Source organism: Scyliorhinus canicula, chromosome 6 (assembly GCF_902713615.1).
Source record: "Scyliorhinus canicula chromosome 6, sScyCan1.1, whole genome shotgun sequence".
Lineage (NCBI taxonomy): Eukaryota > Metazoa > Chordata > Chondrichthyes > Carcharhiniformes > Scyliorhinidae > Scyliorhinus > Scyliorhinus canicula.
Genome location: NC_052151.1, coordinates 36,105,780 through 36,129,975, shown reverse-complemented (window position 1 = coordinate 36,129,975; position 24,196 = coordinate 36,105,780). Strand labels below are relative to the sequence as shown.

Below are 24,196 nucleotides of genomic sequence, written 5' to 3'. Positions count from 1 at the left end.
CGTAGTCTCCTACTGTGAGGGTAGCGGGTGCTCTGTCCGATCTTGCCATTCGCCAGACACACTGGTTCACTGGGTCGAACGACAGGCTATGGGCATTCATGAAATCTATCCCTAGTATGTGTTCTGCTGTCCGGGGAAGATTTACTAATACGACGGGGTGTTTGGTGGAAATGTTCCCTAGCTGGATTGCTACGGGTGCTGTAATGTGTCCCTGCTGCGAGTGTCCTGTGAACCCGCTAAGTGTGATGGTGGATGTGGTCGGCCACGTGTCTGCCTGTGCCGTGGTGGTGGAATTAATCGTGGTGCGGGAACCTCCTGTGTCCCAAAGTAACTCTATGGGCTTCCCTCTAACCTTAGCTGTAACTACCGGTCTTCCGGATTGATCCCAAAGAGTGTCACAGACCCAAGTGGGGGAGCCCGAACACCGTCAGTCCGTTCCGTCCACATTGGTCTGTCCTGACTGTATGCCTATACTATGGATTGGTTTTGTTTTATTCCTAATCAGAGTGCCTGTCTGCTGGCCTCTCTGTGATCTCTGGGGTGCGTTACATTCCTTAGCCCAATGTCCTAACTGGCCACAGTTATAGCATTCCTGCGACTTCTGTGGAGGGCTGCTCTTTCCTTCATTCACCCACGCGGGGTTTTGGTGCTCTCTCACTGCCTGTATGTCCGCTGCAGCCTGAGCCTCTTCTGGGGACTTTACTTTGCCTCTGCCCTGAACTGATTGCTCCCAAGCGCGGGACAATCTTTTCAGGACCCACTTCTCATTATGGGCCTCCTCTGAGGGGTCGTAACTATTGCAAGCACTCTGTCCTGCATCTGTGGCATGGGAAATTATGGTGCGCGTCCATTTAACCATGTTTTCACGGTTCAAATGGGCTCTGTTTAAATCGCCAAAAACTGCGTTAAAATGGATCCACAGCCTTCCTGCAAATGCTGTGGGGTGCTCGGTTTTCTTCTGTCGGCACTTATTAAGTCCTTCTTTTTTTTTTATAAATGTTTTTATTCAGTTTTCATATTTTATATTGAACAAATTACAAATTGTTAGGAGAAAGAAAAAAGAAAAAAAACAAACACGCAAAAATTAACATACATATTTACAGGTAAGCATCTTCGTAGTAGTAACTGCGCCCCCCCCCCCCCCTCAACATGTTTATTTAGTTTGGTTTTGGGCCTTAGCTAGCCATCGAACCCCCGTAACGAACCTGTAGCCCCCCCCCCCCCTCCCGCTACCTTCCCCCGACTATTCTTCCTCTTGTACATTGGCCACAAATAGGTCCCGGAACAGTTGCATGAATGGCTCCCACGTTCTGTGGAAGCCGTCGTCCGACCCTCGGATGGCAAATTTGATTTTCTCCATTTGGAGAGATTCCGAGAGGTCGGACAGCCAGTCCGCAGCTCTGGGCGGTGCTGCTGACCGCCAGCCAAACAGGATTCTACGGCGGGCGATCAGGGAGGCAAAGGCAAGGGCGTCTGCCCTCCTCCCCAGGAATAGATCTGGCTGTTCTGAAACCCCGAAGACCGCCACTATCGGGCATGGCTCCACCCTCACCCCCACCACTTTGGACATAACCTCGAAGAAGGCTGTCCAGTACTCCACGAGTCTGGGGCAAGACCAGAACATGTGGGCGTGGTTGGCCGGGCCTCTTTGGCACCGTTCACATCTGTCTTCCACCTCCGGGAAGAACCTACTCATACGGGTTCTTGTTAAGTGGGCTCTATGTACCACTTTTAGTTGCGTCAGGCTGAGCCTTGCGCACGTGGAGGTGGAGTTGACCCTATGCAGTGCTTCGCTCCAGAGTCCCCACCCGATCTCCATCCCCAGGTCGTCCTCCCATTTCCTCCTTGTTGCTATTAAGTCCTTCTACTGGGTCACCTCGATTATACCCTATGGCATCTAAAATGGAGGTGTGCATTTCCTCTAGGGTGCCTCCGCCAACGTTCTGTGGTTCGGGGAGGGCTGCTACTACCGATTGGTCTAAGCTCAGAACTGTGAGCTTAACCTGCTCTCTCTCGTCCAGGCCGTACATGGTTGCCCGTTGCTTTGCTTTTGCGAAAAATTGGTGGGGGTCTGCGGTGGGGAGAAACGGAGTGATCTTCTCACACGCGTCCCTGAGTTGGGTTACAGTTAAGGGGATGGTGTAGGTGATATCGGGTGCGCCTTCTGTGGTCGCTTTCCTCTGGGTGGTGACTGGATTCATTGGTACGATAACTAGCTGATCTGTGGGGGGTTGGGGTGCTTGTCTTTTCTGCTGCGCTGCTGGCGCACATGTTCCCTGAACATAACGCTGCGCTGTCTCACTTAACTCTTTCCAGTCTGGGGCATTCTCCTCATCTAACTGCGTTCCAAAGGTGCTTTGAAACCCATTTTGCACTGAAAGCAGCGATTGCAGCTCCGCAATCTGCTTCCTGCATTTCGCATGATCTACTGTACTCTGTCTTTGTTCTGTGGTGGCAGCATGGAGTGCTCTCAAAGCTGCTTTAAGGTCAGAGCATTGCCTCTGCAAAGCCTCTACCTGCTTCTCTGATTCTTCTCTTATCAGGACGGCACGTTGCACGTCCTGATAGGCCTTTTCGTACTGGGTCTGGGAACTGCTGAGATGGGCTAGACAAGACTGATGTGCCCTCTTGGCATCATCCACCTCTCTACCTTTCTCTGCCAACTTCCCTCTAAGATCCGTATTCTCTTTCTCGATGTCCCTGACATCCACTTTACTCATTCGATTTCTCTCCTCTAATTCTGCCCGGAGCGTCTGAACGACCTCCTCTGTGCCTCGCAATTGTGCCAAACAGGACACGATTGCCATCGGCTTGCGTGCTTTACTAAGGGTCTTCTTATGAATTTGAGAGAGGTTCTCCCACCAAGTATGTCCTATACTTCCGGGACCTGTCTCCTCATTCAAACAGAATTCTTTCCAAAGGGGCCATCCCTTTCCTTGCAGATACTTGCGGAGTTCCAGCTCCCACACGGGACACTGACCTACTCGGCTACTGCTGGTCGCTGCGACCACAAACCGTTCTGGATTCATGAGGCGTTCCATTGCCTGCATGGCCATTTTCTCTGACTCACTTAATTTGGAACAGGGGGTGTTGAGGTTATGTCTCACGAAACGGGTAAGGCTTCCGCTATGTTCCGTTCACAAAACTACCGAAAGTTTGTCGCAACAAAAATGCTTTCAGGTTTTCCTTACAACCCTGTTAGTACGCATGCACTAAACACACTTCCGAATTACGTTTATTCGTTTGAACACCTTGAATACTTGTGATTTCTTTCCTTTTTCTTTACTCAGATTTCTAATTCAAATTTCAGGGTCCTCGACGGAGTGGGGGTGCCACTTGTAACCGTGTCCCATCCAGAGTCGCCACTAAATGTTGCACGTTTTACTTGAGTGTAATACGCATTTATTGGAGTGTATTAACACGTATCCGTTTAAAGGCCGTGTGCTTAACACTGCTACAGCTCTGTGTGTGTAATTTCAGCTCGGAGTCGCCAGGTGTCGTATATAAACACCTCACAAGTATATCAAGGTCAGGTTCAAAGTAATAAAACTATACACCGATTAGTAAGTTCCAACGATCAATATTTATTATACAAATATAATAAATACGCATGCACACGCTAAAGACTAATACCTATTTCTACTATTAAACGACTAAATACTTATCTAAGTGGGAACCAGCAAGGTCAGGGGACAAGGCCTTTGTTCCTTTCTGGGCTGCACCTTCTGTTCGTTATTAGTCGAATACTGTATAAGTTCACGTAGCGAGCGTCGTTTTGGGACTTACTGAACGATGGCTGGTGCTCAACGGCTGGTTATGGAAGACAGGATCAACGGCTGGAGTCGGAGTCAGGATACAACAGCAACGGGGTCAACAGCGGAGCCGGAGCAAAAGCAGACAGAACCATGTGCGGGGTCTATCTTTATAGGGGTCCCCAATGTCCGTGCCTTTTCGGGGCGGGCTTTACCTGCCATGCATCGATTGGATCATTTCCCAATCGATGTCTCACAAATCCCCCAATCTGAGGGTCTCTTCTCGATGGGTGGGGCGGTCTCTAGGGTGTTTTGTGATGGTTACTTCTGGTGCCGTTTCGACTGGGCCTCCACTTAAAGTATCCATTCAAAACCAAATGTTGCTATTGTGTGGGCCCAGACCTGGATTGCCTCATTACTATGCAAAGCGTTTTGCTATTTGCATCTTTGGTTGAGATCTTCCACCTGGCCATAAACTAGTTTTGCTACGTGCAGAATGCTAATTAGCTTTTGCAGACTGCTTGTCTTGGCTAAAACTGCTTTCTCCCTGCAGTCTTAGCAGTTCTCCATTTTGTTAGCCCAGTGTCCATCTTAGGTGGCTACACATGACTGGTCCACGCCATCAGGAATTTGCCCGGTTGGGGATGGAGAATAGCGGGGTGGGCCTCAGGCAATGGCCTGAGGCGGTGGATAATCGGCATGCCGTACTCCTATACTACGCTGATTTTAGGGGGGGTGGAGAATCGCGGAACTGCGCTGCTCCCGATTTTGCGCGGGAGACCGGATTCGCCGCCCCCGTTGCCGAACGTGATTTCGGCGTCAGGTTGCGGAGAATCCAACCCCTTATCTCTGAACCCGTCACGTGGGTGGCCAGCTCGATGCGGTCTGTTCGAGTGTGTGGCGGTTCGTTCGAGTGTGCGGCAGTTTGTTGGAGTGTGCGGCGGTTCGTTCGAGAATGCGGCGGTTTGTTGGAGTGTGCGGCGGTTTGTTCGAGTGTGCGGCGGTTTGTTGGAGTGTGCGGCGGTTCGTTCGAGTGTGCGGCGGTTTGTTGGAGTGTGCGGCGGTTCGTTCGAGTGTGCGGCGGTTTGTTGGAGTGTGCGGCGGTTTGTTCGAGTGTGCGGCGGTTCGTTCGAGTGTGCGGCGGTTTGTTCGAGTGTGCGGCGGTTCGTTCGAGTGTGCGGCAGTTTGTTGGAGTGTGCGGCGGTTAGTTGGAGTGTGCGGCGGTTTGTTGGAGTGTGCGGCGGTTGGTTCGAGTGTACGGCGGTTTGTTCGAGTGTGCGGCGGTTCGTTCGAGTGTGCGGCGGTTCGTTCGAGTGTGCGGCGGTTTGTTGGAGTGTGCGGCGGTTTGTTCGAGTGTGCGGCGGTTTGTTGGAGTGTGCGGCAGTTTGTTGGAGTGTGCGGCGGTTTGTTGGAGTGTGCGGCGGTTTGTTCGAGTGTGCGGCGGTTTGTTGGAGTGTGCGGCGGTTTGTTGGAGTGTGCGGCGGTTTGTTCGAGTGTGCGGAGTATTGTTGGAGTGTGCGGCGGTTTGTTCGAGTGTGCGGCGGTTTGTTGGAGTGTGCGGCAGTTTGTTGGAGTGTGCGGCGGTTTGTTCGAGTGTGCGGCGGTTTGTTCGAGTGTGCGACGGTTTGTTGGAGTGTGCGGCGGTTTGTTGGAGTGTGCGGCGGTTTGTTGGAGTGTGCGGCGGTTTGTTCGAGTGTGCGGCGGTTTGTTGGAGTGTGCGGCGGTTTGTTCGAGTGTGCGGCGGTTTGTTCGAGTGTGCGGCGGTTTGTTCGAGTGTGCGGGCGGTTTGTTCGGAGTGTGCGGCGGTTTGTTCGAGTGTGCGGCGGTTTGTTCGAGTGTGCGGCGGTTTGTTCGAGTGTGCGGCGGTTTGTTGGAGTGTGCGGCGGTTTGTTGGAGTGTGCGGCGGTTTGTTCGAGTGTGCGGCGGTTTGTTCGAGTGTGCGGCGGTTTGTTCGAGTGTGCGGCGGTTTGTTCGAGTGTGCGGCGGTTTGTTGGAGTGTGCGGCGGTTTGTTCGAGTGTGCGGCAGTTTGTTCGAGTGTGCGGCGGTTTTTTCGAGTGTGCGGCGGTTCGTTCGAGTGTGCGGCGGTTTGTTCGAGTGTGCGGCGGTTCGTTCGAGTGTGCGGCAGTTTGTTGGAGTGAGCGGCGGTTAGTTCGAGTGTGCGGCGGTTTGTTCGAGTGTGCGGCGGTTTGTTGGAGTGTGCCGTTTGTCGAGTGTGCGGCGGTTTTTTGAGTGTGCGACGTTTGTTTCAGTGTGCGGCGGTTTGTTCGAGTGTGTGGCGGTTTTTCGAGTGGCGCGTTCGTTCGATGTGCGGCGGTTTGTTCGAGTGTGCGGCGGTTTTTCGAGTGTGCGCGGTTTGTTCGAGTGTGCGGCGGTTTGTTGGAGTGTGCGGCGGTTTGTTGGAGTGTGCGGCGGTTTGTTGGAGTGTACGGCGGTTTGTTCGAGTGTACGGCGGTTTGTTCGAGTGTGCGGCGGTTTGTTCGAGTGGGCGGCGTTTGTTGAGTGTACGCGGTTTGTTCGAGTGTGCGGCGGTTTGTTCGAGTGTGCGGCGGTTTTCGAGTGTGCGGCGGTTTGTTGAGTGTGCGGCGGTTTGTTGGAGTGTGCGGCGGTTAGTTGGAGTGTGCGGCGGTTTGTTGGAGTGTGCGGCGGTTTGTTGGAGTGTGCGGCGGTTTTGTTCGAGTGTGCGGCGGTTTGTTCGAGTGTGCGGCGGTTTGTTGGAGTGTGCGGCGGTTTGTTCGAGTGTGCGGCGGTTTGTTCGAGTGTGTGACGATTTGTTCGAGTGTGCGGCGGTTTGTTCGAGTGTGCGACAGTTTGTTGGAGTGTGCGGCGGTTTGTTCGAGTGTGCGGGGGTTTGTTCGAGTGTGCGGGGGTTTGTTCGAGTGTGCGGCGGTTTGTTGGAGTGTGCGGCGGTTTGTTGGAGTGTGCGGCGGTTTGTTGGAGTGTACGGCGGTTGGTTCGAGTGTGCGGCGGTTTTGTTGGAGTGTGCGGCGGTTAGTTGGAGTGTGCGGCGGTTTGTTGGAGTGTGTGGCGGTTTGTTCGAGTGTGCGGCGGTTTGTTCGAGTGTACGGCGGTTTGTTCGAGTGTGCGGCGGTTTGTTCGAGTGTGCGGCGGTTTGTTCGAGTGTGCGACGGTTTGTTGGAGTGTGCGGCGGTTTGTTCGAGTGTGCGGCGGTTTGTTCGAGTGTGCGACGGTTTGTTGGAGTGTGTGGCGGTTTGTTCGAGTGTGCGGCGGTTTGTTCGAGTGTGCGGCGGTTTGTTCGAGTGTGCGGCGGTTTGTTGGAGTGTGCGGCGGTTAGTTGGAGTGTGCGGCGGTTTGTTGGAGTGTGCGGCGGTTTGTTGGAGTGTGCGGCGGTTTGTTCGAGTGTGCGGCGGTTTGTTCGAGTGTGCGGCGGTTTGTTGGAGTGTGCGGCGGTTTGTTCGAGTGTGCGGCGGTTTGTTCGAGTGTGTGACGATTTGTTCGAGTGTGCGGCGGTTTGTTCGAGTGTGCGACAGTTTGTTGGAGTGTGCGGCGGTTGTTCGAGTGTGCGGCAGTTCGTTCGAGTGTGCGGCGGTTTTTTCGAGTGTGCGGCGGTTCGTTCGAGTGTGCGGCGGTTTGTTCGAGTGTGCGGCGGTTCGTTCGAGTGTGCGGCAGTTTGTTGGAGTGAGCGGCGGTTAGTTCGAGTGTGCGGCGGTTTGTTCGAGTGTGCGGCGGTTTGTTCGAGGGTGTGCCGGTTTGGTCGAGTGTGCGGCGGTTTGTTGGAGTGTGCGACGGTTTGTTCAAGTGTGCGGCGGTTTGTTCGAGTGTGTGGCAGGTTTGTTCGAGTGCGCGGCGGTTCGTTCGAGTGTGCGGCGGTTTGTTCGAGTGTGCGGCGGTTCGTTCGAGTGTGCGGCGGTTTGTTCGAGTGTGCGCGGTTCGTTCGAGTGTGCGGCAGTTTGTTGGAGTGTGCGGCGGTTAGTTGGAGTGTGCGGCGGTTTGTTGGAGTGTACGGCGGTTGGTTCGAGTGTGCGGCGGTTCGTTCGAGTGTGCAGCGGTTCGTTCGAGTGTGCGGCGGTTTGTTGGAGTGTGCGGCGGTTTGTTCGAGTGTGCGGCGGTTTGTTCGAGTGTGCGGTGGTTTGTTCGAGTGTGCCGCAGTTTGTTGGAGTGTGCGGCGGTTTGTTCGAGAGTGCGGCGGTTTGTTCGAGTGTGCGGCGGTTTGTTCGAGTGTGCGACGGTTTGTTGGAGTGTGCGGCGGTTTGTTCGAGTGTGCGGCAGTTCGTTCGAGAGTGCGGCGGTTTGTTCGAGTGTGCGGCGGTTCGTTCGAGTGTGCGGCGGTTTGTTCGAGTGTGCGGCGGTTCGTTCGAGTGTGCGGCGGTTTGTTCGAGTGTGCGGCGGTGTGTTCGAGTGTGCGGCAGTTTGTTGGAGTGTGCGGCGGTTTGTTGGAGTGTGCGGCGGTTTGTTGGAGTGTGCGGCAGTTTGTTCGAGTGTGCGGCGGTTCGTTCGAGTGTGCGACGGTTTGTTGGAGTGTGCGGCGGTTTGTTCAAGTGTGCGACGGTTTGTTGGAGTGTGCGGCGGTTTGTTGGAGTGTGCGGCGGTTTGTTGGAGTGTGCGGCGGTTTGTTCGAGTGTGCGGCGGTTTGTTGGAGTGTGCGGAGGATTGTTCGAGTGTGCGGCGGTTTGTTCGAGTGTGCGGCGGTTTGTTGGAGTGTGCGGCGGTTTGTTGGAGTGTGCGGCGGTTTGTTCGAGTGTGCGGCGGTTTGTTCGAGTGTGCGACGGTTTGTTGGAGTGTGCGGCGGTTTGTTCGAGTGTGCAACGGTTTGTTGGAGTGTGTGGCGGTTTGTTCGAGTGTGCGGCAGTTCGTTCGAGTGTGCGGCGGTTTGTTCGAGTGTGCGGCGGTTCGTTCGAGTGTGCGGCGGTTTGTTCGAGTGTGCGGCGGTTCGTTCGAGTGTGCGGCAGTTTGTTGGAGTGAGCGGCAGTTAGTTCGAGTGTGCGGCGGTTTGTTCGAGTGTGCGGCGGTTTGTTCGAGGGTGCGCCGGTTTGGTCGAGTGTGCGGCGGTTTGTTGGAGTGTGCGGCGGTTTGTTCGAGCGTGCGGCGGTTTGTTGGAGTGTGCGGCGGTTTGTTCGAGTGCGCGGCGGTTTGTTCGAGTGTGCGGCGGTTTGTTCGAGTGTGCGGCGGTTTGTTCGAGTGTGCGGCGGTTTGTTCGAGTGTGTGGCGGTTTGTTCGAGTGCGCGGCGGTTCGTTCGAGTGTGCGGCGGTTTGTTCGAGTGTGCGGCGGTTCGTTCGAGTGTGCGGCGGTTTGTTCGAGTGTGCGGCGGTTTGTTCGAGTGTGCGGCAGTTTGTTGGAGTGTGCGGCGGTTAGTTGGAGTGTGCGGCGGTTTGTTGGAGTGTACGGCGGTTGGTTCGAGTGTGCGGCGGTTCGTTCGAGTGTGCGGCGGTTCGTTCGAGTGTGCGGCGGTTTGTTGGAGTGTGCGGCGGTTTGTTCGAGTGTGCGGCGGTTTGTTGGAGTGTGCGGCAGTTTGTTGGAGTGTGCGGCGGTTTGTTGGAGTGTGCGGCGGTTTGTTCGAGTGTGCGGCGGTTTGTTGGAGTGTGCGGCGGTTTGTTCGAGTGTGCAGAGTATTGTTGGAGTGTGCGGCGGTTTGTTCGAGTGTGCGGCGGTTTGTTGGAGTGTGCGGCAGTTTGTTGGAGTGTGCGGCGGTTTGTTCGAGTGTGCGGCTGTTTGATCGAGTGTGCGGCGGTTTGTTGGAGTGTGCGGCGGTTCGTTCGAGTGTGCGGCGGTTCGTTCGAGTGTGCGGCAGTTTGTTCGAGTGTGCGGCGGTTTGTTGGAGTGAGCGGCGGTTTGTTGGAGTGTGCGGCGGTTTGTTGGAGTGTGCGGCGGTTTGTTGGAGTGTGCGGCGGTTTGTTGGAGTGTGCGGCGGTTTGTTGGAGTGTGCGGCGGTTTGTTGGAGTGTGCGGCGGTTTGTTGGAGTGTGCGGCGGTTTGTTCGAGTGTGCGGCGGTTTGTTGGAGTGTGCGGCGGTTTGTTGGAGTGTGCGGCGGTTTGTTGGAGTGTGCGGCGGTTTGTTGGAGTGTGCGGCGGTTTGTTCGAGTGTGCGGCGGTTTGTTGGAGTGTGCGGAGGATTGTTCGAGTGTGCGGCGGTTTGTTCGAGTGTGCGGCGGTTTGTTGGAGTGTGCGGCGGTTTGTTGGAGTGTGCGACGGTTTGTTCGAGTGTGCGGCGGTTTGTTCGAGTGTGCGACGGTTTGTTGGAGTGTGCGGCGGTTTGTTCGAGTGTGCGGCAGTTCGTTCGAGTGTGCGGCGGTTTGTTCGAGTGTGCGGCGGTTCGTTCGAGTGTGCGGCGGTTTGTTCGAGTGTGCGGCGGTTCGTTCGAGTGTGCGGCAGTTTGTTGGAGTGAGCGGCGGTTAGTTCGAGTGTGCGGCGGTTTGTTCGAGTGTGCGGCGGTTCGTTCGAGTGTGCGGCGGTTTGTTGGAGTGTGTGGCGGTTTGTTCGAGTGTGCGGCGGTTCGTTCGAGTGTGCGGCGGTTTGTTGGAGTGTGCGGCGGTTTGTTCGAGTGTGCGGCGGTTTGTTCGAGTGTGCGGCGGTTTGTTGGAGTGTGCGGCGGTTTGTTCGTGTGTGCGGCGGTTTGTTCGAGTGTGCGGCGGTTCGTTCGAGTGTGCGGCGGTTTGTTCGAGTATGCGGCGGTTTGTTGGAGTGTGCGGCGGTTTGTTCGAGTGTGCGGCGGTTTGTTCGAGTGTGCGGCGGTTCGTTCGAGTGTGCGGCGGTTTGTTCGAGTGTGCGGCGGTTTGTTCGAGTGTGCGGCGGTTTGTTGGAGTGTGCGGCGGTTTGTTGGAGTGTGCGGCGGTTTGTTCGAGTGTGCTGCGGTTTGTTCGAGTGTGCGGCGGTTTGTTGGAGTGTGCGGCGGTTTGTTCGAGTGTGCGGCGGTTTGTTCGAGTGTGCGGCGGTTCGTTCGAGTGTGCGGCGGTTCGTTCGAGTGTGCGGCGGTTTGTTCGAGTGTGCGGCGGTTTGTTCGAGTGTGCGCCGGTTCGTTCGAGTGTGCGACGGTTTGTTGGAGTGTGCGGCGGTTTGTTCGAGTGTGCGGCGGTTTGTTCGAGTGTGCGGCGGTTCGTTGGAGTGTGCGGCGGTTTGTTCGAGTGTGCGGCGGTTTGTTGGAGTGTGCGGCGGTTCGTTCGAGTGTGCGGCGGTTCGTTCGAGTGTGCGGCGGTTTGTTGGAGTGTGCGGCGGTTTGTTCGAGTGTACGGCGGTTTGTTCGAGTGTGCGACGGTTTGTTCGAGTGTACGGCGGTTTGTTGGAGTGTGCGGCGGTTTGTTGGAGTGTGCGGCGGTTTGTTGGAGTGCGCGGCGGTTTGTTGGAGTGTGCGACGGTTTGTTCGATTGTGCAGCGGTTTGTTGGAGTGTGCGGCGGTTTGTTCGAGTGTACGGCGGTTTGTTCGAGTGTGCGACGGTTTGTTCGAGTGTGCGGCGGTTCGTTCGAGTGTGCGGCGGTTTGTTCGAGTGTACGGCGGTTTGTTCGAGTGTGCGACGGTTTGTTCGAGTGTACGGCGGTTTGTTGGAGTGTGCGGCGGTTTGTTGGAGTGTGCGGCGGTTTGTTGGAGTGTGCGGCGGTTTGTTGGAGTGCGCGGCGGTTTGTTGGAGTGTGCGGCGGTTTGTTGGAGTGTGCGGCGGTTTGTTGGAGTGCGCGGCGGTTTGTTGGAGTGTGCGGCGGTTTGTTGGAGTGCGCGGCGGTTTGTTCGAGTGTACGGCGGTTTGTTGGAGTGCGCGGCGGTTTGTTGGAGTGTGCGGCGGTTTGTTGGAGTGTGCGGCGGTTTGTTCGAGTGTGCGGCGGTTTGTTGGAGTCGGGCGGCGGTTTGTTCGAGTGTGCGGCGGTTTGTTGGAGTGTGCGGCGGTTTTTGCGAGTGTGCGGCGGTTTGTTCGAGTGTGCGGCGGTTTGTTCGAGTGTGCGGCGGTTTGGTGGAGTGTGCGGCGGTTTGTTGGAGTGTGCGGGCGGTTTGTTCGAGTGTGCGGGCGGTTGTTCGGTGTGGCGGCGGTTTGTTCGAGTGTGCGGCGGTTTGTTGGAGTGTGCGGCGGTTTGTTGGAGTGTGCGGCGGTTTGTTGGAGTGTGCGGCAGTTTGTTGGAGTGTGCGGCGGTTTGTTGGAGTGTGCGGCGGTTTGTTCGAGTGTGCGGCGGTTTGGTTCGAGTGTGCGCGGTTTGTTCGAGTGTGCGGCGGTTTGTTTCGAGTGTGCGGCGGTTTGTTCGAGTGTGCGACGGTTTGTTGAGTGTGCGGCGGTTTCGTTCGAGTGTGCGGTGGTTTGTTCGAGTGTGCGGCGGTTTGTTCGAGTGTGCGGCGGTTTGTTCGAGTGTGCGGCGGTTTGTTCGAGTGTGCGGCGGTTTGTTGGAGTGTGCGGCGGTTTGTTGGAGTGTGCGGCGGTTTGTTCGAGTGTTGTGCGGTTTGTTGGAGTGTGCGGCGGTTTGTTGGAGTGTGCGACGGTTTGTTCGAGTGTACGGCGGTTTGTTCGAGTGTACGGCGGTTTGTTCGAGTGTGCGGCGGTTTGTTGGAGTGTGCGGCGGTTTGTTCGAGTGTGCGGCGGTTTGTTCGAGTGTGCGGCGGTTTGTTCGAGTGTGCGGCGGTTTGTTGGAGTGTGCGGCGGTTTGTTCGAGTGTGCGGCGGTTTGTTGGAGTGTGCGGCGGTTTGTTCGAGTGTGCGGCGGTTTGTTCGAGTGTGCGGCGGTTTGTTCGAGTGTCCGGCGGTTTGTTCGAGTGTGCGGCGGTTTGTTCGAGTGTGCGGCGGTTTGTTCGAGTGTGCGGCGGTTTGTTGGAGTGTGCGGCGGTTTGTTCGAGTGTGCGGCGGTTTGTTCGAGTGTGCGGCGGTTTGTTCGAGTGTGCGGCGGTTTGTTGGAGTGTGCGGCGGTTTGTTGGAGTGTGCGACGGTTTGTTCGAGTGTACGGCGGTTTGTTCGAGTGTACGGCGGTTTGTTCGAGTGTGCGGCGGTTTGTTGGAGTGTACGGCGGTTTGTTCGAGTGTCCGGCGGTTTGTTCGAGTGTGCGGCGGTTTGTTCGAGTGTGCGGCGGTTTGTTGGAGTGTGCGGCGGTTTGTTCGAGTGTGCGGCGGTTTGTTGGAGTGTGCGGCGGTTTGTTCGAGTGTGCGGCGGTTTGTTCGAGTGTGCGGCGGTTTGTTCGAGTGTGCGGCGGTTTGTTCGAGTGTGCGGCGGTTTGTTCGAGTGTGCGGCGGTTTGTTCGAGTGTGCGGCGGTTTGTTGGAGTGTGCGGCGGTTTGTTCAAGTGTGCGGCGGTTTGTTCGAGTGTGCGGCGGTTTGTTCGAGTGTGCGGCACTATGCCTCCGGGGTCAAAATGGGAATTTAAAAAACAAAACAAGATTCTCTGCCTTGATGGCAAGCAATGCCAACGGATTCAATGAAAGACCTTCCAACAATGCAGCTACCATTCTTGAAAACAAGTTATTCCCATTGAAACATGATTATCTGTGAAAGGAGAAAGGACTGCGAGAGTAATCAGTGCCCATGAATTCTTTACTCTCGGACTTTGCTCAACCTCCAGCAAACGTGGGCTTGAGTTTAGATAATGTCATTAAATTTTACCCCTGGCGGTGGATTGGTGGATTTCCAGTTATCGGGGGTCCTGTGCCCAGCTTCATTTTTGGTGCCCTCCTTCTGTCACCCGGGAGCCAAAGACCAGAAAATGCCCAAGTTGGTCACTGCTTCTCCACTTGTTGCCTGTTTGAATCATTGCCTTGTTGAAAGGCTTACCTCTTCTCTGAATGCAAGATGCACTGCCAGCGTGAGTAACAAATTGCAGAGTCTGCAAGTCGAGAAACGGTGTTTTGCAATTTAGAGAAATATGCCAACGGCTGTTTCTTCTTTTTTCAATTTTTCCAATTAAGGGGCAATGTAGCGTGGCCAATCCCTGCACCCTGCACATATTTGGGTTGTGGGGGGGGGGGGGGGGGGGGGGGGGGGGTGGGGGGGGGGGGGGGTTGGGGGGGGGGGGGGGTGAGACCGACACAGACACGGGGAGAACATGCAAACTCCACACGAACAGTGACCCGGGACCCGAGAAGAAAAGGTCCATTCAGATGGAGAACGACATTAGCAACGAGAGTGTCAACAGAGCTCACGGATAGCTGCAGCAAACCACTTCTCAATGTTTCTCTACTTCTTAAGGTTCGTCAGTTTACCCTTCCCCTTGTGTGTTTGCACCTACCTCAGTGAATGTTTCTGCTTCATCAGTACTGATTCCAAAAATGACTTAGAACATACAGTGTGAGAAGGAGGCCAGTCGGCCCATCGAGACTGCACCGACCCATTTAAGCCCTCACTTCCACCCTATCCCCATAACCCCTCTGGTCACTGAGGGCAATTTATCACGGCTAATCCACCTAACATGCACGTCTTTGACTGTGGGAGGAAACCAGAGCACCCGGAGGAAACCCACGCAGACATGGGGTATCCGTGCAGACTCCGCACAGACAGTGATCCAGCAGGGAATCGCACCTGGGACCCTGGCGCTGTGAAGCCACAGTGCAATCCACTTGTGCTACCGTGCTGCCCATGTTTCAGACACACGCTGTTGTGCACCACATGTCCTGCCTGGTTCAAACTGTTGAATCCAGATTCCTCTGTTCGGCAAGACCTGTTGAGGAAGTAACATTCAGGTTCCCAATCCAGAATCTGCAGGCAAAAAAATAAAGCGGGAGCCAAATTAGGATATAAAACAGAAACTACTGGACAATTTCAGCTGGTCTGACAGCATCTGTGGAGAGAGAGTTGCACAGACCAGATTTCTGTCCTGATCTTGAACCTCTTTAAAGAAAAAGAATGAGTGGATGCGCTTTCCGCCAGCACTCAGTCAGGGTGGGGACTGATAGAGCCGACACCAGAGATCAGGAAGCAGTCTTTAAAGGGCACCCGATCGGGTCTGCAACCTAACGGTCCCCAGATCCCACCACGGAGATACCAGGGGCTGTATTTCCCGATTCTGCGTCCACGTAACCATTCTCTCTGATAACTTAGTCTTTCTCACCCCAATCCCGAACATCAAATATTATTTCTCGCACAGCTTTAATTGGGCCCAGGAGTGGTGTGGTTCATCAAAAGCTTTGGCATACTATATTGCAGTGCTGCAGATTCAAAAGAAATGTTTTGTGGGGTAGGCTTATTTTTTAATGAATCCCATTTGCCTGAAGGTAAGTTGCTATCGCCGTACTCCAGCCATAAGAAAGCTTCAAGCTCATGCAGAAAACATTGAACAAATACACTAGCATGGTAAGACATATTGTGCAAGGCCTTCACAGTTTGCCATCGAATTCCGAGGGGAGATTACAGAATTACAACCATTCATTAGAGGCATTTTTTCCTCCCATTTTTGGCACTACCTGAATCAACCTGAATCAGCAGGTAAGGGATTAACCCGCAACACCGTGCAATCTGTGAGCGGGATTTTCGCCTCACCCACCTCGCACGGCTTTTATGGCGGCAATGGCGGCTCACCATTGGCTGGCAGTGGGCTCTTCCTGTCCCGCTGCTTTCAATGGGTTTTCCCGTTGTTTGCTCCTTCCGTCGCTGGGGAATCCGCGTCAAGGAGGGGGGGGGGGGGGGGTGGGGTGGGTGCAAAGCCATCAGTTTAAACTTATCTACAAGATTTTCCTCAAGCTACACATTATTTTGACCCAACCTTACTTCCTCTCCCCTCCTTTCCATTTCTCTATCGTGTAGTTGAAATTCAACCGGCCGTCACCTCAACCATTCCATGGGATGGTGGGATTTCACAATTCTCAACCTCTGCCGAGGACATGTTCTCACTGTTGGATTTCTAAGTGGCTATCTTGAGTTTATAGGCCATAAGCCTGCGACGGTGACTGAGGGAAAGGGGCGGAGCAAGTGACAAGGATCGCTGTGTTGGAGGATGATGACTCTAATCTTTGCCAATGTCCAGCTGGAGATAATAGTGACTAAACTAAGATAGGAAATAGGCTGACAACATGGGGACAGTAATAGAGGAGGGGTTGGGGGTGAGGGGCGGAATGGGAGTCATAGTTTTAAACTCTATCATTTTGCTCTGGATCCTGCTTCATTCGAATGAAAAATAAACCTCATGTTTCAAATGAAGTATTCCTCATGTAGCCTAGCGAATTTCTTGAGTGCGTCCTCTGCATCTTCCTAGGGTGGGTGCCACAAACCAAACTATTCTTACACCATTCTTTAAAAAAAAATGTAGAGTGCCCAATAATTTTTTTTCCCAATTCATAGAACAGTACAGCACAGAACAGGCCCTTCGGCCCTCGATGTTGTGCCGAGCAATGATCACCCTATTCAAACCCACTTATCCACCCTATACCCATAACCCAACAACCCCCCCCTTAACCTTACTTTTTAGGAAACTACGGGCAATTTAGCATGGCCAATCCACCCAACCTGCACATCTTTGGACTGTGGGAGGAAACCGGAGCACCCAGAGGAAACCCACGCACACACGGGGAGGACGTGCAGACTCCGCACAGACAGTGACCCAGCCGGGAATCGAACCTGGGACCCTGGAGCTGTGAAGCATTGATGCTAACCACCATGCTACCGTGCTGCAATTCAGGGGCAATTTTAGTGTGGCCAATCCACCTAACCTGCATATTTTTGGATTGTGGGGGTGAGACCTACGCAAACACAGGGAGAATGTGCAAACGCCACACGGACGCTGACCTGGGGCCGGGATCGAACTGTGCCTCCATGCCACCCTTTCTTACACCATTCTGAAGGTTTCATGTTGGCTCATCGTTGCCTCTTAACTTTGATACTCTGAGCCTTTGTGTCATAATATACACCAGTATATCATGGTGCAGACACACACTGATGGACACACACAGGGACCAATCAACATGTACAAACACTACAGCCAATCACCAGTTAGAATACACACACTATAAAGGCAGAGGGCACCACGGTTCCCGCTCATTCTGGGTGCTGCCTCTCAGTGTAACAGGAACTCATCCAGCCCAGCACAGACTCACACCACATTCTGAGAGAACCAACTGGTTCGGACAAGGCTTAGGTCTCTAGTTTAAGGTAGCATCACTTAGACCCACAGTCATCGTGTGTTAGTTAGTTAGAAATAGTTAATAAAATTGAGTTGAACCTTCATCAGTGTTGGAAGTGTCTGTTCATCTCTCAAGTCTACACTCGCCAACACTTCACTTTGGTGACAAAATCGAGAGTTATCAGGTTTCTTTAAACAGCCGTAGCTCGGCCCCAAGCTGAGAGGCTGAAAGAGGATTCAAAATGGATACATGAGGCCAGGGATCAGTGAATAAAACTTGAGGATGTTCCTTTATATTTATTTAGCCACTAGGTGGCGGAAATTCAGCGCTTACTGCTTCTCTGCAGACACTCTTGTTCAAAGCTGCTGTTGCATTCTCCAGCGTTGCCTTGGAAGCAACCCAAAAGGGTTTGAGCTGGCTAACACAGACTAAACATCATCAGAATATATTTCATTAAAAATAAGAGGAAATAATATTATTGCCGATGTCATGCTAACCCTATCAATACAAACATTCTGTGGTGAGAGCAGTCCTCATGCTTTGGCTCTGACATTGCATCTATCAATTAGGTAATTAAATAATTTCAAAAATGTTGACAACTAATCCTTGTGGCAATACTTCCTATATTTTAAAATACACATGCCGGCTCAACCCAGGCAGGCGCATTGGCGGCTCCATTCAGCTGCTGCAGCTTCGCCCTGCCTTTGCAGCCGAGCACGGTTGGGTGCCTTGTCTTGCTGCACTTTGATCGGTACGCCCGAACAGGCGCCGGAATGTGGCGACTAGGGGCTTTTCACAGTAACTTGATTGAAGCCTACTCGTGACAATAAGCGATTTTCAATTTCATTTTTAAATTTCAGCTGGTCCCTTTGGCCGGAAGCCAGTGTGTCGGCAGGACGTTCTCTCTCCTACCTTGAAGGCGCGGCATGAATGCAAGTTGTGGCATTGGGGCTGGTGTGGAAAGGGAAGGAAGAGAGAGCTGGCTTGCATTGCCTGCCTGGCCCTTGTCCTGGCTGTGCTGAAAGCAGTGCGCAGCGTTGCAATGTGGAACGGCAGCAGCAGCGTGCCAGCTGTGTTGTTCCTCGTGTCATAATAAAGCTCGCAGTCTCAAGTGTGGAGAAGATGCTTTATTGTGGGTTCGTTCAGTTTCCAGAGCTCGACCTAGAACTACCTTCCAGTGCTAACTACCAGCTTTGCTTGCTGTGTGTCCTGCTTGCCAGCCCGCCTGCTGTGAAGAGTCTTTTCCACTTCCTGTCCTGATCTATTTATATGGCTCTCCCGTGCTCCCTCTAGTGGTCGCTCAGTTGTGTTGCATCTGGTTAACTTGTGATCACCACATCCCCCTTTTTCTCTTAACATATTTTCTGAACATCGTTAAAGAAAATTGTACATCCTGTCCCAGTGTATTTATAGCTCTCCCGCTCGTGTTTGCTCTGTTGTTTTGTATCTGGTCAATCTACGATCACCACATCCCCCTTTTTCTCATTACATAGTTTCTGTACATCATTAAAGAAATTTTATACAAAACAGTAACTTATGATATGCGTATCTATACAAGTGATGATGCTATTGCCTTAGTTAACAAAGCCAATGTATTTATATGTCCAAACTTAATAAACACATTTATGAGTCCAAACTTGATGAATTTGTTCAGAGCTTTTTTTTCTTTTTGTTGTTGATGACGTGGTGATATTGATATTGCAAGTCCGCTGTGAGTGTTGTTGGTGTTCCTTGTTATCTTAAGTACCCAATGCGTCATCCCGAGGTGTCTGCATGGTCACATCACTGATGTTGACTGGCATGGACTTTTTTTTTTTTTTTTTTCTGTGCTTGTGGTGTTGATTTATTGTCTCATCCGCCTTGGATGCTGGTGTGCTTGCTCGTTCTGGAGCAGACGTGTGTTTATGCGATTCGTCGTCATCCCATGACATGTTTGTAGTCTTGTCATCGTTTTGCCATGCGCTGTGGCATTGTCCGTCATGTGCCAAGTAGTTCCATTGTGTACAAGTCGTTGTTTCATTGCTGTTGTTTCTGTCGTTCTTGTTTTTGTTGTTTTCGTTGCCGTACTTGTCGCTGTTTTTGTCGTTTCCGTCTTTGGTGTTGGCACTGTCGTTGTTCCTGACTTTGTTGTTCTCGTTGCCGGTCTTGGTGCTGTTTTTGTCGTTTCTGTCTTTGGTGTTGTCGCTATCTTTGTTCCTGACTTTGTTGTGTTTGTTGCCATTCTTGTTGTTTCTGTCCCTGTCGTTGTCGCTATCTTTGTGCCTGACGTTGTTGTTTGTCTTGTTGCGCTTCATGTTGCTTTTATTCTTGCTGTTGTCGTTCTCGTTTCTGCTGTGCTTCTTGCTATTGTTGTTTGTCTTGTCGCGCTTCATGTTGCTTTTCTTCTTGCTGTTGTCGTTCTCGTTTCTGCTGTGCTTCTTGCTATTGTTGTTGGTCTTGTCGCGCTTCATGTTGTTTTTGTTCTTGCTGTGTTTCTTTTGACTTTTGTTTTTCTTGTTATACTCTGTGAGTGTCCCGAGTGGATAATTTGAGTCATTGAGCATTCCGTCTTGCGAGTGGTGCGAATGATCTGATGTTGCATCGGTGCAGGTGACATCAATCAGTTGTGGAGAATTGGATTCCGCATCTTTGCTTTCTTGGTGCTCGTCTTCCGGAGTCAAAGTCTTCTTGATTACATTTGACGCGGTGTCTGTGGACTCTCGGCGCTCCTCTTCTGGAGTCCAAATCTGCATGATTTCAGTTGACGTGGTCTCTCTAGACTCTTGGTGCTCCGCTTCTGGAGTTAAAATCTTCATGATTTCTGTTGATGTTGTCTCACTGGACTCCAGGTGCTCCTCTTCTGGAGTCAAAATTTGCATGGTTTCTTTTTGTTTGATGTCTCTGGACTCCAGGTGCTCCTCTTCTGGAGTCAGAATCTGCATGGTTTCTTTCGGCATTGTCTCTGTGGATTCCAGGTGCTCCTCTTCTGGAGTCAAAATCTGCATGTTTTCTTTTGGCGTTGTCTCTCTGGGCTCCAGGTGCTCCTCTTCTGGAGTCAAAATCTGCATGTTTTCTTTCGGCATCGTCTCTCTGGACTGTTGGGTGGCCCGACTCTGTGCTTCTGTACAGACAAGCTGAGAACTGTCAGTCTCACTGTGATCCCGTACGTCGAGTGCGAGCACCTTGTCACTGTTTTCGCTCTGTGCTTCGGTACAGACAAGCTGAGAACTGTCAGTCTCACTGTGATCCTGTACGTCGAGTGCGAGCACCTTGTCACTGTTTTCGCTCTGTGCTTCGGTACAGACAAGCTGAGAACTGTCAGTCTCACTGTGATCCTGTACGTTGAGTGTGATCACCTTGTCACTGTCTTCGCATGCAGTGGGCAGAGGTGCATTGTCTTCTTCTTGTTCCTGTGAGCGTGTTGGACTTTCATAGTCCGCTCTTTCTTCTTGTTCCTGTGAGCGTGTTGGACTTTCATAGTCTGCTTTTTCTTCTTGTTCCTGTGAGCGTGTTGGACTTTCATAGTCCGCTCTTTCTTCTTGTTCCTGTGAGCTTGGTAGACTTTCATAGTCTGCTTGCGGTTGCTCAGGTACAGCGGGTTTACCTTCATGGTCTTGTTCATGCTTGGTGTCCGCCCGGGAGTGTTTGCTGGCATCCCTATAGGCGTCTTTCATCACTCGCACTGTGGAGCCTGTCATCGCTCGCTCCGTGGAGTCTTCCTGTGCTCTCTGTGTGGCGTCGTCTTCGTCTTGGGTATTGCTGTCATCCAATGTATCGACGAGCTGCCATGGCACCATGGTGTTGGATTCATCCACCATGAGTAGAGTCGTGTTGAGCTTTGCAACGGTGTCGCTGATGCTGTGATCAGCATGTCCAAATAACTCCTCCATGTCTGAGTAGTATTCTTTGAAACCCATTTCATCTTCGTTGGCTTCTTCTACCACGAGTTGATTCGTGTTGAACTTTGCGACCGTGTCGCTGATGCTGTGATAAGCATATCCGACTGACTCAGCTACGTCTGAGTAGTATTCTTTGAAAACCAAATCATCTTGGTTGGATTCATCTACCACGAGTTGGTTCGTGTTGTACTTTGCGACCGTGTCGCTGATGCTGTGATAAGCATATCCGACTGACCCAGTCAGGTCTGAGAGGTAATCGTCGAAAAACAAATCATCTTTTGTTGTTTCGGAATTCTTTTTGTTCGCTTCACTGTGTGTGGTGAAGGCAGCTTTTTCCAAGGTTTTGTGCAAGTTGTTTTTCACTGTTGGTTTAAGTTCAGGCGTTTTTTTGTGTTCTGAGGCAAGAAAATTTGGTTTTACCACTTTAAGTGTCTTGTTTTCAATTTTCGGGCATTTCCCTTTTAAGTGGGCGTGGTCAGGATTCTCAGACGTCATGACGTCACGCGTAGGAACGACTTGCACATGCGCAAATCGGCTTTCTTTCCTTGTGCGGTTCGGTGTCCATTGCGCATGCGCGGCTTGCGCATGCGCATGACGGTCCGCGACGAAGACTTTTTTTGACTGCGCATGCGCGGCTTGCGCATGCGCATAACGATCGGCGCCGCGATCTTTTGTAAACTGCGCATGCGCGACTTCCGGTTCCGGCGCATGCGCGACTTCCGGTTCCGGCGCATGCGCAGACGCGATTTGTAGTTCTTTGCTTACCAGAGACTGCAAAATGTGCTCCGACGCCATTTTATCGCGGATTTCAGCGTTTTTTCTTTCTAAAAGTTGTAAGTTACCTTTTCTTTCCGATCTGGACTGGATTTCAGCGTTTTGGCTTTGTGAGAAATTCTTTTTATTTCTTCTTTTTGATCTGTACTTTTCATTCGCGATTTCTTGCTCTTTTCGTGATTTTCTAAGTTTTGCATCACTCAGTCTCTGTGCAGTTTGGACTCTGAGTATGTCTTGCTGTTCAAATTTCTCACAGTACTCTTCAAATTTGTTTAGTAACGTTTGTAAGCTGTTTTTGTCTTCACCTTTTGAGTATTTAAATCCATTATAAACTTTCCTAGCTTCATGTCCTTCGATGAGGATTGCTATTTTAATTTCGTCTGAGGCTGCTGCGGCATCATATGCTATGATACCGAAATCGAGCATTTGTTTAAACCTTTCCCAGACACTTCTTACTTTTCCAGTCGTGTCCAGGTGAAGTGGGTATCCAAGGCACATCCTCTCATCAGCAATGTCTTCCCAAGTCGAATGTCCAGCAGGAGATCTCCATGCCATTCTTGGTTGAGATTTCCATGCCATTTTTTTTTTGTTTTCTGTATCTGCAGCTGAGTTGTCCTGTCATAAGCGTCTGAAATCACTCCTGGGTACCATGTGTTGTTCCTCGTGTCATAATAAAGCTCGCAGTCTCAAGTGTGGAGAAGATGCTTTATTGTGGGTTCGTTCAGTTTCCAGAGCTCGACCTAGAACTACCTTCCAGTGCTAACTACCAGCTTTGCTTGCTGTGTGTCCTGCTTGCCAGCCCGCCTGCTGTGAAGAGTCTTTTCCACTTCCTGTCCTGATCTATTTATATGGCTCTCCCGTGCTCCCTCTAGTGGTCGCTCAGTTGTGTTGCATCTGGTTAACTTGTGATCACCACACCAGCGGCAGGCTGGTGTGAGGTGGGCAGGGCTTGAGTTTGCCCTTGGGGGAGGCAGAGAAGAAGAAAGATAGCGAGGCGGGGATGGCATGAAAGGGAGCGGGTAGCAGGCAAATAGGCTAGAAGAAGCAGGAGAAGGAGGGAAAGAGGAGAAGAAGTAGAAGTAGAAAAAAATGAGAAAAAAAATTGAAAATGTGCGGAAAGAAGAAGTGGCGAGGGTGCTAGGGTGGCAGGCTTGACTAGGCGAGAAGACGGTGCTGCAGATGCCTACGGCCATACTAGTCTGAGAACGCCCGATCTCGTCTGATCTCGGAAGCTAAGCAGATTCAGGCCTGGTTAGTACTTGGATGGGAGACCGCCTGGGAATACCAGGTGCAGTAGGCTTTTGCGGCCAGCAGAGACTGCTGACGCCAAGCACTCTCCACACCAGAGGCAGCCCATCCTTTTGCTGCTCTCTGCGTCCTCGCCATTCCTCCCACCGCTTGCCAGCCGGCTCAACCCAGGCAGGCGCATTGGCGGCTCCATTCAGCTGCTGCAGCTTCGCCCTGCCTTTGCAGCCGAGCACGGTTGGGTGCCTTGTCTTGCTGCACTTTGATCGGTACGCCCGAACAGGCGCCGGAATGTGGCGACTAGGGGCTTTTCACAGTAACTTGATTGAAGCCTACTCGTGACAATAAGCGATTTTCAATTTCATTTTTAAATTTCAGCTGTTCCCTTTGGCCGGAAGCCAGTGTGTCGGCAGGACGTTCTCTCTCCTACCTTGAAGGCGCGGCATGAATGCAAGTTGTGGCATTGGGGCTGGTGTGGAAAGGGAAGGAAGAGAGAGCTGGCTTGCATTGCCTGCCTGGCCCTTGTCCTGGCTGTGCTGAAAGCAGTGCGCAGCGTTGCAATGTGGAACGGCAGCAGCAGCGTGCCAGCGGCAGGCTGGTGTGAGGTGGGCAGGGCTTGAGTTTGCCCTTGGGGGAGGCGGAGAAGAAGAAAGATAGCGAGGCGGGGATGGCATGAAAGGGAACGGGTAGCAGGCAAATAGGCTAGAAGAAGCAGGAGAAGGAGGGAAAGAGGAGAAGAAGTAGAAGTAGAAAAAAATGAGAAAAAAAATTGAAAATGTGCGGAAAGAAGAAGTGGCGAGGGTGCTAGGGTGGCAGGCTTGACTAGGCGAGAAGACGGTGCTGCAGATGCCTACGGCCATACTAGTCTGAGAACGCCCGATCTCGTCTGATCTCGGAAGCTAAGCAGATTCAGGCCTGGTTAGTACTTGGATGGGAGACCGCCTGGGAATACCAGGTGCAGTAGGCTTTTGCGGCCAGCAGAGACTGCTGACGCCAAGCACTCTCCACACCAGAGGCAGCCCATCCTTTTGCTGCTCTCTGCGTCCTCGCCATTCCTCCCACCGCTTGCCAGCCGGCTCAACCCAGGCAGGCGCATTGGCGGCTCCATTCAGCTGCTGCAGCTTCGCCCTGCCTTTGCAGCCGAGCACGGTTGGGTGCCTTGTCTTGCTGCACTTTGATCGGTACGCCCGAACAGGCGCCGGAATGTGGCGACTAGGGGCTTTTCACAGTAACTTGATTGAAGCCTACTCGTGACAATAAGCGATTTTCAATTTCATTTTTAAATTTCAGCTGGTCCCTTTGGCCGGAAGCCAGTGTGTCGGCAGGACGTTCTCTCTCCTACCTTGAAGGCGCGGCATGAATGCAAGTTGTGGCATTGGGGCTGGTGTGGAAAGGGAAGGAAGAGAGAGCTGGCTTGCATTGCCTGCCTGGCCCTTGTCCTGGCTGTGCTGAAAGCAGTGCGCAGCGTTGCAATGTGGAACGGCAGCAGCAGCGTGCCAGCGGCAGGCTGGTGTGAGGTGGGCAGGGCTTGAGTTTGCCCTTGGGGGAGGCGGAGAAGAAGAAAGATAGCGAGGCGGGGATGGC

The 24,196-nt window shown here is 52.6% G+C and overlaps 2 non-coding genes across 2 annotated transcripts; both read left to right on the top strand.

The window, feature by feature from the left end:
• Positions 1–22,548: 22,548 nt before the first annotated feature.
• LOC119968093 lies at positions 22,549–22,667 on the top strand. The gene has a single exon (XR_005461119.1). It is a non-coding gene; the product is annotated as a 5S ribosomal RNA (ribosomal RNA).
• A 793-nt stretch (positions 22,668–23,460) lies between these two features.
• LOC119968066 lies at positions 23,461–23,579 on the top strand. The gene has a single exon (XR_005461099.1). It is a non-coding gene; the product is annotated as a 5S ribosomal RNA (ribosomal RNA).
• Positions 23,580–24,196: the final 617 nt, after the last annotated feature.